This window comes from Kryptolebias marmoratus, linkage group LG5 (genome assembly GCF_001649575.2).
Source record: "Kryptolebias marmoratus isolate JLee-2015 linkage group LG5, ASM164957v2, whole genome shotgun sequence".
NCBI classification, from domain to species: Eukaryota; Metazoa; Chordata; class Actinopteri; order Cyprinodontiformes; family Rivulidae; genus Kryptolebias; species Kryptolebias marmoratus.
In genome coordinates, this window is record NC_051434.1 from 2,090,926 (window position 1) to 2,111,312 (window position 20,387).

Here is a 20,387-nt window from a genome sequence, read left to right on the forward strand (position 1 = left end):
CCCCCCCCCCCCCCATTCTCTCTTCTGCTTTTTTGCTTTTGCAACTCATGCAAAGTGACAAGCATGTGTAGTTTGGCATTTATGAAGGGTTTTCATTAACTATTTATGGCTAAATGTGGGTGCTAACAGGACGGGATGTGCAGAACTTACTGCTTGATTAAACATGACAAGTGGGAACCTGTGTGATTAGAGTTCACACACACACAGAGAGCGTTTCCTGTTCGAAACTTTTATTTACGATAGGAGAGATGCTCAAAGCTGCAGCCGAGTGTTAAAAATAAAATTCTTTGTTCTGTGCACCGGCGTGCGCAGCCGCCAGGCCGCAGCGATGGGGAAAAGATTTTACAGATTGAACGGACGAGGACGTAAAAAAAAAAAAAAGATTCTGTAATAAGTTCGCTTTCAGTTTGGATCCTAATCCATATCTTTCATGTTGGCAGGCAATCTCATGAACATTAGCAAAACCTCATGAACCAGACGACAGATTTTAATGAAACTTTCAGGAAATAATCGCATCTAAAACTGTTGGAGTCAGCCCGATTCAGGATGGCCGCCACAACGAAATAACCTCGGCAATTTTACAGACATTGAGCTGAAATTTGGTGTGGTGGTAGCTGAGATTGATCCCCAACACATCCCCTGAACGCTAACTGAATGAGCAACATCTATTTTTAAAACTTTGTCTGTTAGCCGAGCAGCTCATGAACCTCTGGATGGACTTGAAAACATGAAGCTTAAAGAAAATACATTAATTATTACTAAACCAAGAGCAGAACCCTGAGGAACGCCCCAAGAACAGGGCTGAGGAAGAAACGGATTTATCAGGACTTACAGAAAGACTTGGCTTGAACACAGAAACCAGCGAGCTTTAAACCAGAAACCTGAGAAGATAATGGGCCTGGATGCTGAAGTTAATTACAGCGAAAGGCTCGTTTCTTTTGATGGTTCCAGACACGGCGACTGACGAGGGAAGACGGTGATTCAGACAAACACACACAGCAACAGCCGGAGGTCTGTTACGCTGAAGGAAACGCAGCTATCAGAAAGCTGTCAGTAGGATGGAAAGCAAATCAAAGAGATCTGAGATCACATCACTGTGATCAAAACACGAACAGATACAAGCTGAAAGTCAATCTTCTGGAGTCACATTAGATTATTATACAAAACACATCAAATTCACCAACAAAATGTAGAAAAATGCAATTTTTAGATAAATAATGTAAGCCAGTCTAGTTTCTGCAATCTTTAGCCATGCAAAGAGCTTTTTACTCAGCAGTTTAAAGGAAAAAGTCCCCTCTGGTGTGAGAGGCGCCTCATCTTTTAAATTACCATTAAGATAGTTCCTCCTGCAGCCGAGGCGGCCAAAACAAATCACTGCCACCACAGCCTGATGAGAAGGGCGAAACAGCAGTTATCACACCTTTTCATTACTCAGCAATTCTGACGCTTTATCTACCCAGCATTAAAAAAAAAAAAAAAAAAAAGAGTCCTGAGATCGAGTCAGACGGGTTTAACAGTGACTGAAGGACAGAAACCTTTAATAAATGAGAGATAAAAAGGAGCTCATTTAGACTCGATGCCGTTCAGAATACAAACTCCGTTTCCTCAAGTAATACATGAATTTACTGCAACAAGCTGGGAACTGTTAGCTGCATTTCTCTCCTATAGAAAAGCTGTTTACTGTGAGTCATCAGCACAGCCATTCAACTAAAGAAAATAAAACTCAAAAATGACCTTATACCGACGGATTGTGAGGATTCTGATTCAGCAGCCACTCGGTCTTCCTCTTTAGTTTTCCGTAGGCTCTTTGTAATCCAGCTCTTTCAGCAGACTTAGCCACTTATATACTGAAACATTCATCCTGTTCAGGAAACGGCTCATGGCACTTGGCTTTCTGTACATATACAATAAATGGAGATGTTTTCATTTCCTTCAAAGACTTTTTTTTGCACGCTTTCTTATTTTGTTATCTATGCTTTAGATATCAGCTACTCTTCTGCTGTTTTAAACTAGCCTTTTGCTACTTTTAGCTAGCTGTTTTAACCTAATTTCCTATACTTTTTTCTCCTTTATCTTAGCTTTTAGTTGACTTTTTGCTTTATTGCCTAGTCTTCCTCCCGTTGGTTTTTCGCTGGTTTGGCTTTAAAATTTCAGTCTCACCTTCTTCAACAAGTCTCTAGTTTTAACCTAAATTCCTTTTATATATGTCAAAGTCTTAATTAATAAAAGACACATCTTAAGAACTGTTCCCTGCCTTGAAGGGTGACCAGTCCAAGGGAACATTAATGATTTAATGATGTACTCCATGTAGCATATTCTTCTTGTTTCTCTTTATGTGGAGCATCATACCAGTGCTAATGCACACTTTGCTTTCAGGGTTTATTACAGGGTCAGTGTGGCTCCAACTCATCAGTAAAAGCTGAGGATGCATTTAATGTAAGGTGGAAAAACACATGAACATAAAGAAATAAAAAAGGAGCCTAATGCACAGATACTGAGCATCCATTCAGTCTGGATAAAAACAGAATGTGTTTGTAATACGTGCAGGGAAATGCATCTTCCTGCAGCCTGGGTTTAGGTACACTGTGCACATCTCCCTCCAAATATGGACCTTTCTAGGTGATCGCACCTCAGCAGGTCAGCTGGGTTACATGCAGGGTGTTCACATTTGTGCAAAAATGTCCACGGGGGTGAGAAAACATCAGCAGTGCTGATAGTCTCCATCATCACTGTGTCATCACCTCCGCTGCGAAGGCAAGAAAAGTGTGGATAACAAGGCCAAACTCCAGAGGTGAAAGAATAATAAGTCCAGGCTGCACAGGAACACCTTATTTACCTCGGCTGCACATTCAGGCTTGGATTTTTGACAGGCTATTATTAGAGAGAGAGCGTTCACCCACTCTCCATGTTTCTACATGTGGTGGAGTGATGAAAATGCCCACGTAGCACATTTTAAATCAGCAGGAGAATAAACAAGTCACCAAACATCCTCCTCCGTGTGTGTCTGAATTCACTCCTACAAATCCATTTATTTTCTATTCAGCAGAATTAATGGAGCTACATGAAGTTTAAAAAGTGCTTTTTGTCACACAAGCAGATTCAGGCAAATTGCTTCTGTGTTTGTTGGATGTTGATGCTTCTTCAGAATGATTTTCATTTTGGGGTCATTTTTATTTAACCAAGTCCTGATTGGACGTGTTGGTGTCTTTAAAAGACAGGAAGTAGACCTCTGGGAGCTTTTAATACAAATTTAAGCAGCTTGCTAATTAACTAGTTAAGTTTAAACAAACGTGAGCTAGCTTTTTTTTTTTTTAATTTAAACAATTTTTTCCTGCAGAAGAAGTTAAAACAATTATATCTTTGATTTGCAGTGAATGAAGCTGACGTGTTTTTAAAAGAGTTTTTAGTTGCAGTTATGACTCAATAAATAGATTTTATATTTTATTTGTAATACAGAATGAACAGATCATTTTCAGACCTTTTCGGTGTCTGACTCACGTTGTTAGGACTTCTTTTAAACACTTTCTTTCCTCAATATTTTAATGATTTTTACAGATTTTAAAAACAAATCCGAGTGTTGAATTTCTACTTGATTCAACTCGACTGGCAGCTTCACATCTTCTCGAATGATCCCGTAAGCTCGGCTCACAGCTCCTTTTGAAAGTCTTTTTTTAATTTCCTGGCAGAATATTAAAGCTGAACCTTATTTATCAGGAGACGTGAGCTCGCTGCTGTTTGCGGCGCTCACCTCACAGTTTCTCTTCTGGATTCAGCTCCACATCCTGACCGTTCCAGGTCGTTCCAGGACTCGGAGAGTTTTCACTCCTGGTTTATTTCAGCTCACGGTTGTTAGAACATAAACCTTAGAGAAGGTGGAGAATCCCAACACTCTTATTTTTTATGAGCTCTTCTTTTTCTGGATGTCAGAAGGTTAATTTGAATTTTCCAAGTATTTTTTGGAAAAGAGAAGCGAGCTGAAAATAAAACCCAGCCACGCTGACCCTGAGCTGCGGTGACAAATGTTCAGAAAATAAACAAAAAGCTCATTAAATTGTTTGATCTTATTTTTGACGATGTGAGAAAACTAGTATGTAGGAAGATAATTACTTTTTTACAGGAAAACTTAAAACTGTTTAATCTGCTGTTAACCATACATTTATTTACATTTATCATATTTAATGAGATAGTTTAAAAACACTACTTCTTTTAGCTAGCCTTTAACTACTTTACCTTTTAGCCACTGTTCTGCTTCTTTTAGCTGGCCTTTAGCTACTTTAACTTTTAGTCACTGTTCTGCTTCTTTTAGCTAGCTTTTTCTACTTTTCGCTTTTGCTACTTTTAGCTGGCCTTTAGCTACTTTTAGCTTTTAGCTGGCCTTTAGCTACTTTAGCTTTTAGCTGGCGTTTTGCAGCTGGCAGACACTTACTGGCGTTCTTGCGTTTTGCGCCTGTTGGCGAAGACTTTAAAGCGACTTTGTGTTTAAATGAATAAATGAACAGTTTAAGATAACGAGGAGATCCGTGGCTTAAAGAAGATTGAATCCTGGTGTCTAATATTCCTCCGATCTCATCTGGTCTGTAGGATTAATGACGAAGCTCCGTGCCTCCTTTCCCCTCCTGCTCACACGTTTAGGGAACTGTAAGCATGTAGTTTGCTCGTTATTTCATCGGATCAGAAGATTTTGCTTCACTTGATCGGAATCATTCAGGTGTCTTTTCGGAAACCCCCAGCAGGAAGTCCACGCCACGAGACGCCACGAGATGCCACGAGCCTTTTAGTCCGGGATGCTTCTGTCTGATCAGTGGACCGTGAAGCCTTGATTGGTGGACCGAAGCATCGATGCGTGTCTCCCCAGAGGAGCCGTGGATCTCATTCATATTGAGCTGCTTGAATCCGAGCCCTCATCCCTGATTCCACAGGAGGCTGAATACGACGACGCCGGACTCTGCCGTTTAAATGCTGTCCAAGTTCTTGTGCAGGAAGTCCTGAGGGGCAACACACATTTATCTCAACTGTGTGGTTTGTTTTTCATGCTGTCAGAAACTCTAAGAACTTTTTTCAGTCTCCGACGGCAACCATCAACTTTGTGGTTTGTTATCCAGTCTGTAAAAAACTATCAAGTGAGCCTTTTTACAGAATAAAATGACTTCCTGGTGATTCTTCTGTCAGAGTATCCAGTGACAATTATCTTACCTTTAAAGGTTTGTTTTTCAGTCAACTTTAAGACCTTTTTTTCTGCAGAAAAATAACAAACTGTTGATTCTGCTGCTGGATCGTTGTGGTTTGTGTTTTAGTCTGGAGAAAAACTATCCTGAAACAAGCCAAAGTCCCCGATGATTCAGAAAGATTTAAATGCCTCAGAAGTTCTGTTGTACCACATCTTATAACATCTGTTTCAGCCAGACTTTGCAATGAAGTGTGGAAAATTTTAAATTGGTCAGAAAACGTCTTTTTTCCCCTCTTTGCTGCAAACATTTCTATGTTTTTCTTACAGCAAGCTATGAATTGACCTCCCTTCTGCAAACCACCAATAATGCATGTTGTTGTTTTACGCCGGACGTCCTTCCTGATGCATCCTGGGCTCAAACCTGCAGCCTCAGGATTACGAAAATACCGCGGCGCCTAAAACCCCAACAACACATGCTGGTTCTTATAAAGAAACAACTCATGTTAAATTAAAAACAAGCACATTTAAAAAATAAATCCGCCCAGCAGGGTGGCAGATATGGTGCAACAAGGTCGATGTGATGTAAGCAGTTTGTAATTCTGACATAACTCGTAAACAGGATGGGGACTGTTAATACAAGGAGCCCTGAGAATAAAGGAAGTGCTTTAAAAAAAGTGGCCCAGTCGTTTGAAATGATGAAATAAAACGCACAGCTTTGATCCCGGTAACAACCCGTGACTTTTTAACACAAACAACATCGAACGCCCACGTCCCGCTTCTTAATCTCCCGAATCTGAGAAAAATCCTGAGACGCACACGAGTGTAAACAGAGTGGGAGGCCAGATCAAGACACAGAGAAGTAACGAGCGTTTTCATGGTGAGTTAGGAAGGTTCGCCCTGAATCAGAGGGTTCAGGAGCAAAAAATCCAGGTTTTTTTTTCCTCTAACCTTGCTAAGCCTCTCCTCTTCAGACAGGAACATCTTCATCACCACAACAAAAAAAATGTGCAATTAAATCTAGAAGGAGGGCCCTGAACATGCAGGCTATTATAAATGCAACTGGTACTTAAATGAAGTTGTCTGTCATCCTTCATAAAAAGCACTCGAGGACGGCCAAAGATGCACTCGAATCAAATGAGCAGAAATATTAAATTTACCCTTCAGAGACTCGGAAGCAGGCTGCAGAAAAGGCTCCCATGGGTTTAGTCACTTCCCCTGTGGATTCCTCCTGTTGTTGTTTGCTCATATCGCTGTAATTGGGCTTTTATTTTTTAAATTGACTAAAATAAAAGTGACAGGGGAGCACGTTTACACAGGGAACTGTTAGAACCGGCAGACCTCAACAGAACTCGACTTAAACACAAGTTCAGATCGTTCAGTCTTGTAATCAAACTAATCATTGGCTGCATATCTACAACTTATTAAACTGGACCAAAGATGGCCTCCACAGCCAACTGAATTAAAAAAGAGGCCAGAAAAAGGTCAGTTTTACAGATATTGACCTAAAATCATCATCATATTCTGAGCTTTAGCAGATTTCACGTGATCTTAGTTTAAAAGTTTGCCAATAACTCCTGATGATCAATAAAGACTTTCCAAAATAAAAGTCTTTATTTCTAAAGTTTATGCCAGCAGATTAAATCAGAAACATGGAGGCTTCTGCCAAAGTGAACGGCTGTAATTTTCAAAAACATCGTCCCTCGGCTCGCTCATCTCTTTCAAAGCTGGGATTTTATTTCCTAAAATGATTTTTAATAAACTTTTAACTAAATATACACATATTTTCAACCAAGAAAAAAGATTCAGACTTTTAAAGCGATAATCATCACTTATAATTTAAAAAATGTAAGTAAATTTGATGAGTTGATAGATATAATCAGCTCAGATGGTGAGAAGAAGTAGTAAAAACATAAAAGAAAAGTTTTAGACATAAAGGTGGATAACTTGTTACTAAAACTCATCTGAATCCTGACTTTAAATTAAACCTGATGCTGCAGAGAAAATACCTTTTTGAACTGAGCTAAAGGTTCGAATAAACCCTGCAGCTTCTACATGTCAGAAGTTACAAATAAATCTAAATCACAGCAGCAACAGGAGCTAAATGATTCAAATCCTGATGAAAACACTCGAGAGAAACAGAAAAACTGCCGGACGTGTTCGGCTGCTGAAACAGCAAAAGATTAAAGGATTAGACCTTCCTGGCTGTTCCTGATGGATCAAAGATGTAAATACTAACGGTAAACCTTTCAGAAATGATTATTCTTCTCCCATTGATGCCCATTTATTTATTTTTTAAAAGAGGGATTTTAGTTTCTGCGGCCGTACGGTAACAGAAACAGATTAAGTAAAAACCGCAGAGGAGAAAAATCCTTGTAGATCAGTACGTTAAAGAGGCCTGACTTAAAGAGGACACGTTTCAACAGTTTTATTGTCACCCTCCACAATGAAAGGAGGGCGATCATGTAGTTGCTTGTGTATATTAGAGAAATGAACAGAACCACTGGCTGCACCAGATCAAGATGGTAAAATGTCTCATGAACCACGAAACTAAAATAAAAATAATAATTTGAGTCTACAACTAATTAACTTTTGGACTCAACCTGATTAAAGATGGCTGCCAGAGCTAATCAACGTTAGCCAACACAAACATGGTGATGACTCAGAGAATTTTACATTTATTGAGCTGAAGTTTGGTCTAATATTCACATACTCATGTAGTATCATACATGTTCGACCAAAACATTCATTATTTCTCAACTAAAGGGGATTTTAGTTTAAAATGCAGGTACGAAAGGTGGCGGGTGATATGCATTCCTTTAAAGAAAGCTTGGCTCTCAAAGTTTTAAAGAGTTTTCTTCACTTAGACCTGCAGGAAAAACAAATTAGGACTTAATTTGGGCAATAATTTGGTGCATTTTAAACTGAAAATGTCCAATTTTAAATAAATTGCAATATTTCCCGTCTTTTGTTTTTTTGTGATGAACATTAAAATGCTATAAACATTATCAATATGAAATTTATCTGGAAAAACTTCAATTTTGAATGTAATGAGCTTAAAATAAATGATTTCCCAGTAAGCCTGGCTGATGCTATGACAGGCATGAAACACAGGCTGAAAAAACGAGGAAATGTTCTTGTTTTAGCCAGTAGCTTTCCGTTTCCCTCCCAGGGTAGTTAAAGTGGCAGATGGTGGAGAGGCTGGTGGAAAAAAGAAGAACATCACTGATGGAGGCAGATAAGGCAGCAGTCACTTGATGGAGAGATCTCCAGGGTTCAAAAACGTTACACAACCAGCATTTTTATCTGCTGGATGTGAGTTTAAAAGTTACAGAATCTGGTTATTTATTCATCCAGCCTTTATTGGAGCAGTACGACTGAGGAGGCTTTGTTCCTTCTTCTAATATGGTGTAAAACTTGGTGCAACAATAAGCAAAGCTCCATAAATAATAATGACTCATGTTTTACACTGATACACGATCCGCAGATCAGTGACAGGAAGCTTCATCTGCCCGGCTGATGGAAACGACCCATAAAACCAGGACAGGAGGAGAAAGTTGATACTGAAAGTTTAACATCCCGCATGTTATTACACGAGTTGTGTTTACGGGGTTTAAAAATACCAATCATGGTCCAGTTCCTTTTTCTGGAAGCTGCAGATCTTGCACAAAGCCAGAATAAAACAGAAAAGTGGGTCAAGCACAGTTTCCACGCCGGGATACTGAACAAGTGCAGTCCTGAGCAAACATTTAAACATTTTTACAGCCAGTTTAAAGTTCAACTGAATCATAATTACAAATGAATTAAGGAAACTTAAATCAGGAATTCCTTAAAGCTCATTTAAAATTAAAAACAGGACAGTTTTAGTGAGCAGCTCTGATGTCTAAAAAAACCTCGGTGGATGGATTAAACCACAACAGATGAAAATATTCATCCTGAACGCCAGCATTCAGAGACAAAAGTAGCATAATTTAAAGAAACGAGTAAAGAAACTCATTTAGGATTAACTTTTTAAATTCAGTCTACTTACAGGTAATTAGAAAAGGTGAGAAGGCTGGGTATTAAGTGGCTGCTAAGAACAAAAAATAAGCTGAAACTGATTAAAACGAGCAAAAAACATAAGTAAGAGCTAAAAATATCAATAATTTACAAACTTCTCTGCTGTTTGTATTTCCTTTAACAACCGGGGAAATATTAGCAGTCGTTATTAGATGGAATTTTATTCTGAAGGTCATCAAAATCTCCTGCTTGGTTTGGAAATGACTGCTTTGAAGCTGTGAAGAAAGTTGCCATCAGACCGAACTTGTTTTACGGCTGACAGGAGAACACGAAGGAGTTAAACACGTCGGCTTGTTTAGGTTTTGCAGGACTTTTATGAAGAATCTATTTACTAAAACTCTAAAACACGTGCTTTATTTTGACCCCTCCTGGGTCGAGCACGCTGCGTTTCCTGATCGTAACAAAGGTTCACGCCTCGAAGCCGATTCATCTGCATCCTCTCTGCAGGGTTCTTCTCAGCTCGCCCCTTCTTGTCTTCATTAATCCTTCTTTCATCGCTCTCTCTCTCTCAAACACAAACTTATCTTTTATTCCATCCAACACACCTCTTCTCCCTCATTAGGAAGAACAAGATTCCTGACTTCTTTCTTCTTAGTTTTGTCACCAGGTTCTTCTCCGTGTCTCCTCTGCAGATGAAAGGAGCCTCTGATTTCTGTCTGCAGGGGATTAAACACACGTTCTGATTTCAGTTCAAGGTAGAAATTATTCCTGAGCAGCAGCCGGACAGGAAGATGGTGAACATGTTCACCAGTTAGTTATTTATCCCTTTTTTTAAATTAATCACTGGAAATAAGCTGTTTTATTTGGGCTTTTATTCTGGAGAACCGTTTCAGCTCCAAAGCAAACAAACATTTTGATTTAGGTGATGAGTTCAATGATTACAGTTTAAAATTTATCCAGTGGTTCATGAGATATTTTGCTAACGCTACAAACAAGCTGCTTCGCCACAATTCATCAACTGCAGATCTAATTTTTACTTTTATCTGTAAAAAAGTAACCCGCTGCTTGTGTTTCTTTTCCCTGACACATTTTTCCTCCCCTCCAAAATAAAACGCCCGTAAAGCCATCATAGTGGAGCTTTAATCTCCGACATTCCGGCGCTCTGAGTAATGATGTTGGAGGCAGGGATTCTTCTCACGCTATCTATGATTAAATCTTCCAGTCGACTCAGTTATTTCTTCTGAATTAGACCTACTGTTAACATTGCTTAATACAATCAAACCGACGCAGCATTCTGTGAGTAATTTACACCAGTTTATGGTGAAATCCCAGAAACGCCACGCTTCAGCTTCTGCATGTTTAAAGTTCAGGATTTCTGTGTTTCCTTTTTCATTTCCCATCATTCCGTTTTGTCCCAGTTGGGGTTTTTACCTTTCAATCATTAAATAAAGAGGGGAAGATTAGAAAAAAGAATGGGTTCAGGGTTTATAACGCGTCTCTGAGGGGGAGGTGGAGGAATAAACGTGCAGCAGCTTTAAAGGAGGGGGGTCTGTGGAAACGGTTATGAACAATTAACATCTTACCTGTTGTGGATCGCTCTTTGAACGACCTCAGTTTAAAGAAATAGTTTATTTCTGACCTTAATTTTTTAATGCCAGTTGGTAAGTAATTTGTGTTTCTCTAGAAAACTTAATTACATCTGAAAACTAAGATCTTATTTAACATCTTATTTTTTTTAATAAACCAGGACCCTCACCTTGGACCAAGTTTTTCTCTTCGTTTTTAATTTTTCCCTCGTGTAACTCAGTTTGACACATCTGCTTTACATCTTTAATTTGGATTAAAGTCACTGGATTCTGCAGCAGCAGCTAGCTGTTGCACTTTGGGCATGAAATTCAACATATTTCAGGCAGAATAATTGATTTATTTTGTTCTTAAGACAGAAAACAAAAGGAGGAAATGCGATAAGCAGGGCAGCTATCGTCTCAGTGACCACGAGGAAAACACCTGATGATCATGAATACTAAATTTACAGAACTTTAAATTTTTGTTTTTTAATTGTTTTTACTGCTAGCTCGTCAATCAGGTCAGAATAAAACTATTTCTTCGAACTAAAGCTGTCCAAAGAGCCATCTACAACAGGTAGGATACAGTGGCTGGTGGAGTTTTCTCCAGGGGGGGCTATAAATCCAAAATAGACATACCGAAGGTTTTGGAATATGTCTATTATGTAATACCTTAGTATATGTTTTGGACCAAGACATATACTAAGGTATCACACCAGTGTATTTACATGGATTAAAACAACAAAAGCAACATTATAATGTACATATAAATGCATAAGTGCTTCATGGACACACCAATACTTACAAAGACGGAGGTCTCCCAAGGCACAAGCCTGTAGGACACATTTAGTGTTTATAAGATCTGTTTTATCCCTTATTTTTCACAACTTTACCGGAGAAAATACGTCAAAGCTTGTTTTATGGTGAGAGCACTCACTACGTCATGTATTCTGAACGTACAATATAACGAAGGTCGGATGTCTCACTCCGATTAGAATTCAAAACCAAACATTTTAACAGATTTTAGCATAAATTTTCTTAAACTAATCATTAACTATGAACTTACCTTTTGTATGTAACTTAGTTACGTAATGAACTTATTACTGTCTTTGAATAAAAGGCAGAACACCCGCAGCTCGACTTTTCAATCAGGCAAATTTTATGACAGACGGATGTGACGTCAGCCTCCGGCGGCTAGAGTCTCACGCTCCGGTGGCAGGAGATGGTGAAGTGTAAACACAGATGCATTCAGCAGCTCTGGGCGCAGGAGAGGTGCGCCCTGAACGGTCCTATCTCTTGTACTGAAGAGGAGCTACTGCGCATGTGCAACTTTTAACGAGAGTCTATGGACAAAGATTTTTGTGCCCCGGGGCGGAAATACGTCACCAATCAGACAACCTCGAAGAACGAAACAACTTTACTGATCATTAACTATAAAATATTTATCTTACACAACTAAAAATATATATACATATATTTCAAAATATTTTTAATGTACTATTTAATTTTAATTTTAATTTTTTTACGTCTTATTCAAAGTAATGTGAGTGGTGGGGCGGCGCCCTAGCGTCCTCTATTGGCCAGCCGCCACTGGTAGGATATTAACTGTTCAGTTTTTCCACACTTTAAAGTGTCTAAACTACCCCTTTAATATAACTTTACTGTTAATGTTTGTTTTTTTAGCTGGTCTTGTTCTGTACTTTGCCACATTGTCTTGTTTTGTTTTCTATTTGTAAGATTTTCCAATAATATTAAAAAGAAGAGCATGATCAGTTTATTTAAATATATAGGTGTATATATACTAGAGTATTTCATGTATTTATACACAAACTGCTCCTTTGATTACAACGGCAACAAACACAGTTATAAAAAGTCAAAGCAGAACTAAAACAGGACATAAAATATAAGTTCATAAAAGCTGCCCCATGCAGTCGATCCATCTCTAACGTTCTTCAACTCCCCGCAGCCCGAGGATGAAGAACTCCCTCATAAATTAACAACGTAAAATGTTTGCTGCTGCAATCTACAACTTGTCCTGAGCATCAGGGGACTCGCACTAAGGGACAAAATGTGCCTATCTCAAAGAGTCCAGGAGTTTACACCAGACACACACACACACACACCCAGAGCTAATTCCTCTGACATCAGCAGGGAAAAACTGATTTATTTTGCTCTTAAGACAAAAAACAAAAGGAGGAAATGCGATAAGCAGGGCAGCTATTGTCTCACTGACCATGAGGAGAAGACTTGATGAAATTGAAAATGGTAGCAATTATGTTTAATACAGATCATCGTTTCTTTCGTTTGGTTTTTGTCTCCACTTCTCTTGACAACGCCAAGAAAAATAAAGGAGGAACCTGGAAAGAATGAAACAGCTGGTGGTGAATTTGGGAAGAAATGAGGAGCCAGACAGCAGCTACTAAACGAAGGGACGCTTTCATTAATCCAAAATGATTACAATTATCTGTTAGCACTTGGTTTTTACCAGTGAGGGAGTCAGAAATGGCTGGAGGTGGTCAGCTTTATCTTCTGACACATGCAAAACAAATAATTAAATCTTTTCTTCGTCGCACAGTGTCCCTTATCTTCTGATAAAGGTTAATTCTTTAGTTATGAAACGTTACGTGCTGCAAGCCTTCCATAAATCCAAACTCATCACCAGGTCTCATATTTCCATCTGTAATGTATGAGGAGCAAAAATATGCAACTCTTTCAACACTGAACATGTTGTCACTGCATTCTGATTAGGACATGCAGATTGTGACATTAGATATACTGATGATTGGTCAAGCGTAGGCCCCTTCACACCACACACACGCTGCACTGATGAGACAAACCAGCCGGTCTTTGTCGGGCTTTCATCGGACATTAATGAGCTCCTCATGCTTTGGGAGGTACACAATAGTTTATTATGTGATTCCTTAGTATATGTTTTGGTCCAAAATGGTGTATTTACATGAATTAAAACAACAAAAGCAACATTATAATGTACACATAAATGCACAAGTGCTTCAAAGACGGAGGTCTCCCAAGACATTTAGCGTTTATAAGACGTGTTTTCTTTCTTATTTTTCAAAACTTTACAGGAGAAAATACGTCAAAGCTTGTTTTATGGTGGGAGCACTCACTACGTCACATATTCTGCACATAGATCTGATGTCTCACTCTGATTAGAATTCAAAACCCAAACATTTTAACAGTTTTTACCATGAATTTTCTTCAACTAATTATTAACTATGAACCTATTCATAGACTTTCATAAACTTATTGCTGTCTTTGAATAAAAGGCATCTTAGAGCATGCACTAAACTACCACAGTGAGGTCATGGTGGTTTATAACCATGGCGGCAGGTACAGGGTGGAGCGAGCGCAGACCAGCCTGAAGCAGGACGGGCCTGGCTGGTCTCACGCCCAGGCTCCAACCCCGTCCCCCCCACAGTGATGTCAGAGACACGATGCAACGCTCTCATCACGCAGCTGCAGCGACCAATCAGAGCTCTTCGCTCGGCAGCGAAGGTGCTGAGCTGTGACTGTTGGAGACTCAAACATGTAGAAACGTTCTGAGTGAATTCATTGTTGCAGTCTGAGTGCAACCAGTGAGCCGTGCAGCCACGTTTTTGAAAAATCACTGCTTGTTTTTGTGCTGCGTTCTTGGCCGTGGACATTATTTCGTTGCCCACCTCCACCCACATCGGCCTGCTTCGTTCCCATGTTGGCAGGTGTTTATGATTTAATCTGCTGGAAGAAATAAAGACAGGTAGATCTGGACTACTTTTGAAAGTCGATATGGATCACCAGTGTGGTGTTTGATCTGATTTGCCTTGAATGTTTTTTGTCAGGTGAGGTCCTGCGAAGGAGTCCAAATCCAGCTCTTCAGACAGGCAACTGACTATTTTTAAAGAAAATTTCATACTAATTGTTCTTAAAAACTCAAGCAACGAGGCTGTGGGCCTCTGTGACTCAGGCCAGGAAGGTGAGACCCAATGTGAGCGTTGGCAGACATTCGAGACACTTTTACAGAAGCCATTTGCCAACAAGTCTCCATCAGGAGAAGTTCAGCAGCAGAGTGACGCTGCGTCAGAAACAGGAGGTGTTTTCATCCAGCTGGTCGGGTTAAGTGGTTCTGAAATGTTAGGTTAGCTTTTCTAAATTTGTCTTGCAGGTTGTGCAGGTCAGGGAGAGTGTAGTGAGGTGGTAATCCTGCAAAAAGGCTTTATTCTGAGGTGACTTTTTGATAAATGATAATATTCCGTCCTTCACGCATCAATAAGCGACAGAGTGAATAGAATTTACAGTTATAATCTCTACAGGTATAATCGTTCAGTGACAAAGACTGAAAGATGCAGCTCCGTGTCCCTGGTTTGGATGGACAATAACCCGTCTCTTCCCGCAGCATGTCCTTGTCTGACTTTGTCTGAGGAACAAAAGACACCTTCCACAGGCCCCAGAATGAGTCAGACTCTCTTTGAGTTGAATTGCAAATACAGCCATCCAGATTTTCACCCCCCAACCCAATCCACTGATTATGATTCTGTGTGCCTCCATAAATATCCTCTCTGCAGATATAAAGTGGGATAATTTGTTTTGCTGGAAGGCTTTCATATAAACCACTTCTACTCAAAGTGCTTTACAATGACGATGACACAGAATTTGCTTCTATTGCGACACTACAAGTCATAATGGAATGAAAAAAAAACACTCTCTAGAAGAATAATGATTTTTACTTTAGAGGGTTTCCTCCTTCATATGGATGCAAGGTCTGAAGTGGACTACAATGAGCTCCGGGGCTGTTTGGAAAATAAAATAATAATAAGGATAAGTCCCCGTGTTGGTAAATAATCCAGGAAAAATCTTTATTTTACAGAACTGAGCACAAAATGGGAACGTGCTTTTCTGTTTTCAACATGATTATTGATTAAAACATTTAGGACTTATAGACGTGCTCATGAAATATTTTAAAACCCTGACATGTTAAGTTTGAGGTTCTTTCAGATCAGAATATAAAAATCTAACCTAAAGAGATGATTCACTGAAACTTTAACTTTTATAAATGCTGCAGGAGCTGAAGCTCTCCCTGAAGAGGGACGCTTCAGGTTTTAACAGTAATCAATATCTTACCTGCAGTAAAAAATGCTCAAAGCACGACCAGTTTGGACTTTCAGACTGAAGATTTCAGGTTTTTTAAAAAACAGCTACAATCTAAAACAGAATCATAAGTTTAAGTGAATTATTTTATGTCATCACTTCACATTAAACAGTTATTTACAGTGTCTGCAGTCATCAGGGATCTTTGTGAAACTGAAAACAAACTAAACTAGTTGACAGGAAAGAAGGAGAACTACTAATCCTGCAGCAAACGACTCTCCTGACCTCTGAAAGACTTAGAGCAAATTAACGTCCCATAAACTGAGACAGAAGGAGATCAGAGCTAAAACTGTTGATTAATATCACTTTTATTGTTGTACAAATATCCAAATTTATCAGGAAACATTAAATAAATGGTTCTGTTCATTTTAACTGATTGAAAATGAAAGGATATTTTTACATTTTGGTGAATAAATTTGGTCTGATTTCCCAATTTTAGGGGAAAATTTAACTAAAACATCTTTGAGCTCGAATTCAATTTCTATATAAACTGTTTTCAACTAGTTACTCTAAAAGGAAGATTAAAAATTATACTCATATAAATGTTTTTGGGGGTTAGGTCAAGTTAAACTGGTGAGATGATGAGCTACTGGCTGGTCTGATGGATCGACTAAAACCCAGAGTTTAAGGTTTTTAAGATTCGAGGTGAAAGTAAAATAAAGCAGACGTGTTTAGAAACCTTAAAGCTGTCAAAGGCCTCAGAATAAAAAGCCACATATAGTAAATATAACAAACAACAGGTAAGACTTGGACAAAAAGCAATCTGCTCACCGTTTTATTTCTCCTGCAGCAGAAACATCTCCTCACATCTGTCCTGTTTGCTGCCGTGACGTGAAGTTTGTGGAAAAAAGTGACAATCTGCCACCTGGACAGAGTCTGCTCTGCGTCAGCTTTTAATGCATTTAAATTCCAGTTTAAAGAACCTGAGGAAATCTTTTTAAAAACTTCTATAAAGAGATTTTAGTTTGAGTTCATCTCTGATGTTGAGTTTCACAGTTTTTAAATAAACCCAATAAAAACTTTACTTTTTTTTGGTTTTATGTTTTAAAAAAAAGAGAAAATGTCAGATCTGTTGGAGTTCTTGTTTGTCTTTGAAAAGAATAAGAAAGAAAAACTGGGGCTGCTGTCCAACACCACAGAAAAACAGGAGGTTTAATCTCCATAAAGTCTTTTTTTAGAGGACAAGATGATAAAAATATCAGAAGCAGGAGAAGAAAATCAAACTTGCTTAAAGTAGTTCCAGTTTGAATTTCTCTAAAAGTTTGTTGCACCGTGTTTAAAAACAGGAAAAATGATGTTTTAATTTCGAAAGAAAGGGAACAAAGATAAACCAAATCTAAGCTTTCTGACAGACGTCAACCTCTGCTTGTCGTCACGAAGGTGTGTGTGTGTAACAAATTTTAAATGATCCACTAGAACAGGGGTGTCAAACTAAGTGACGCAAGGGGGCTAAAATTAAAAATTTGATCCTAGCCAAGAGCCAATCATGATCATTATTTAATAAAATTACATAAATTAATTGGTTTTAGATGTATTATGTATTATACCTTTTTCCAGTTACAGATTATACAGAATTTAGAGCAAACAGACTTTAATGAACACAGACAAATAGATCAAACTTCAAAAAGCTCATCATTAGCTGTCATTTCTTACGCCTCACTCAGCTTTTAAATGAAGTTTTTAACATTAAAAACCTGATCATACAGAAATTAAAACTATATATTGTTGGCTTCTAAGTCACTGTCAGAGAAAACTTCAGTTTTTTTAAGCAAAATAAGAATCAGAGACTCGATCTGAACCAGACTAGAGGGCCGGATGAAATGTTACAGAGGGCCGGATCTGGCCCGCGGGCCTCGAGTTTGACACGTGTGCACTGGAAGGATTTTAATGAAACCCTCAGAAGGTACTCTCATCTATAACCTCACTTCTGAATTCAATCCAATTCAAGATGGCTGCCACAGCAGATCTTGGACTCCATCTTGGTGTGGTAGTAGCTGAGAGTCATTCTCAACATGCACTTTAAGAGCGACTCTTTGAGATCTTTGATTTAAAAAGATCTCACATCAGTCTTTACCCAAACTTTAAACTATAATTAGCCGGCAGAAGAGAGAGGAAATGTCCCATAAATTAAGTTTTTTTAGAATCTTATTGGTGTTTTTGTTTTTAGACTTATTTTTTAACATTTTGGGCCAGAATCTGACACCATGAGAAACCTTCAAAGAGTCGATAAAACAAACTTAAACACTCGAATAAAACATCTGCAAAGCCTCCAGGCAGCACTCGATAATGGTTTTAAAGATAACTTTGTTTCTTGTAGCATCTTAAAGCACTTCTTGCAGCTTAAACAAGTAAAGTTCTGGTTCTATCAGATCCAAAATGTCTCATCTTTAATCTACATTTAAATAACCTGAGATCCAAACGGACTAAAGCTGTAAGAAGTTATGAAATCCTGTCCGGTTCCAGTTGGCTTATCAAGGCTGGGGTCGTCTCAGCAGTTTCTGACTGTTCCCATCAGGGGTCAAAGGTCAGGGTCGTTAGCAGAGATGAAATTAAGCAGCTGTTTCAGTTTTATCTGCAGCAGCACGTTCAGTCACTATCTGAGCTACGAAGTGACACTCAGATCCACATCTTTAAAGAACCGCCCCGAGAACCAGGAGGGAATTAAAGTTTGATCGTTTTGGTTGTTAAAAATGAATATGAGCGACTCTGGAGCCTGATGGATGCAGGAGCTGGGAGGTTTTAGGGTTTTAATAAAAAAAAAACAGGCAGAAAGAAAATAAAGAATTCACTTTTCTTGACAGTTTAAGATGCAGACGTTTTAAAAGGTTTTAAAATTTTAAAGAATTCAGTTTTTTTTTCATTTAATTAGCTTGCAGGCATGCACCGTGCATGGAAGTGTGTCAGATAAACTTATTTATGTCATAAAATAATAAAAATACAAGAAAATCAGGTGAAACTGGAGTTCGCTTCAGTTCGGTTACAGTTCTGAGTCAAAATTACTTTCTGCATCTCCAAAAACTGACACAGAAATGACTAAATTAAGCTTTTAAAAGTTATTTTATGCATTGAAGTTGTTCTATATACAATATTAAAGGTCAAGCGATCCTTGAAGGAATGCATATCGCCCGCCGCCTTTCATGCCAGGGTTTTAAATTAAGATCAACCTGCTAAATGAGGTTATTGTGATATCTTCTATGATCTGTTAGCCTTCAGAGCAGATGTTATAAATGACTATCAGCTACTGCCACAGAAAACCAGCTGAGTTATCGTCACGTTTCCTTTTCCTAAGGTCGGTTCGCTGCTGCAGCTATCTGACTCTGAAATGGTGCAGACAAACACAGACATGCAGATCGCTTCAGTGATAATTATTTTATGTGCATAGCTTTAGTTTCCTCCTCTATTTTTTCCCCCAGAGCACTAAAAGAAGAACATATTCACATGAAAAGAAATGAAAAAGAAAACTCCAGAATGAAAGAAATGAAAGCAGGTATCTGCGATTAGTAAACTGGTTCCAGAAACTTCCTGTTGGATCTCAGCTGGCCTCGCAGAAGCTCGGCTTTAACCGGATTAACAACAAAAGCCGAGCTCGATAACTAATGGGCCTTTTCTTCCAGCTCGCTCTTCGCTCCCTCCTCGTCTTTCCATCTCCTCTCCCTCGGAGCAAAGCAGAGATAATGCAGAAACACTTTTCATGCCTTCTGCTGAATTAAACATGCAAGGAACAGCTTGTTCCAAAGCTGAAGCTAAGAGAGAAGGAATATTAAAAACAGAGAATCTATACGATCCCGCTCCTTCGCAGGAGTCTCCGGAGTGCTGTTCAACATTCTTTACAATTAAAAAGATCTGTCGCAGATATTTGGAGTGGAAGAAGCTGAACACGACGGCCCTTTTTTGCACTAATTGGCCGAGTTGAAAAGGACTGTCAGTTGTTGTTGGGTGGAAGCAGCCAATCGCCACGTGGAGGGGTGGAATAGCACTCCTCAGAGACTTCCTGTCCACCTCCAGCTTTCATTGTCAGAGCCGTAAATCCCATCGTGCCAATATCTGATTCCTTTCACGCTCTCTGTCATCTTTATGCAGCAGCCAGCCGATCGCGCTTCACAAGAAACAAATCTGGCCATCTCTAACTCCTGGCTCCGTGTTGAATAACTCAGCGTTTCAAATGCTCTCTGTCTCAGGTGGGTTCCAAAAAAACAACGGTGATGTCTTCTCATCGTCTCTGCAGGGGCTGTGGTTTCATTTTCTGTTCTGCCTCTGCTCTTTTCTGACTCTCAGCTTCTCTAATCTGAGAAGAGAATGTCTCTTTTCTGTCCCGGCCTGCTTGGTATTCCCCTGACGGAGCGCTGAACCCTCATCTTCATCCTCCCCCTCGCCCTCTCTCTCAGGGTTTCTTCTAGCCTCTTTCCTTCTTGGCAGAGCGAGGCGACCTGTCACAGAGGGCTGTGCCAAGCAGGGGCACCGACACTGGCAGGGACAGGGACAGGACAGGGACAGGACAGGGTTAAGTTCAGAAC

At 39.2% G+C, this 20,387-nt stretch overlaps 1 protein-coding gene across 2 annotated transcripts in view; it reads right to left on the reverse strand.

Moving 5' to 3' along the window:
• pvrl2l (PVR cell adhesion molecule related 2 like) overlaps positions 1-20,387 on the reverse strand; it is a 289,332-nt gene that overhangs the window by 63,596 nt on the left and 205,349 nt on the right. The window lies entirely within an intron of this gene.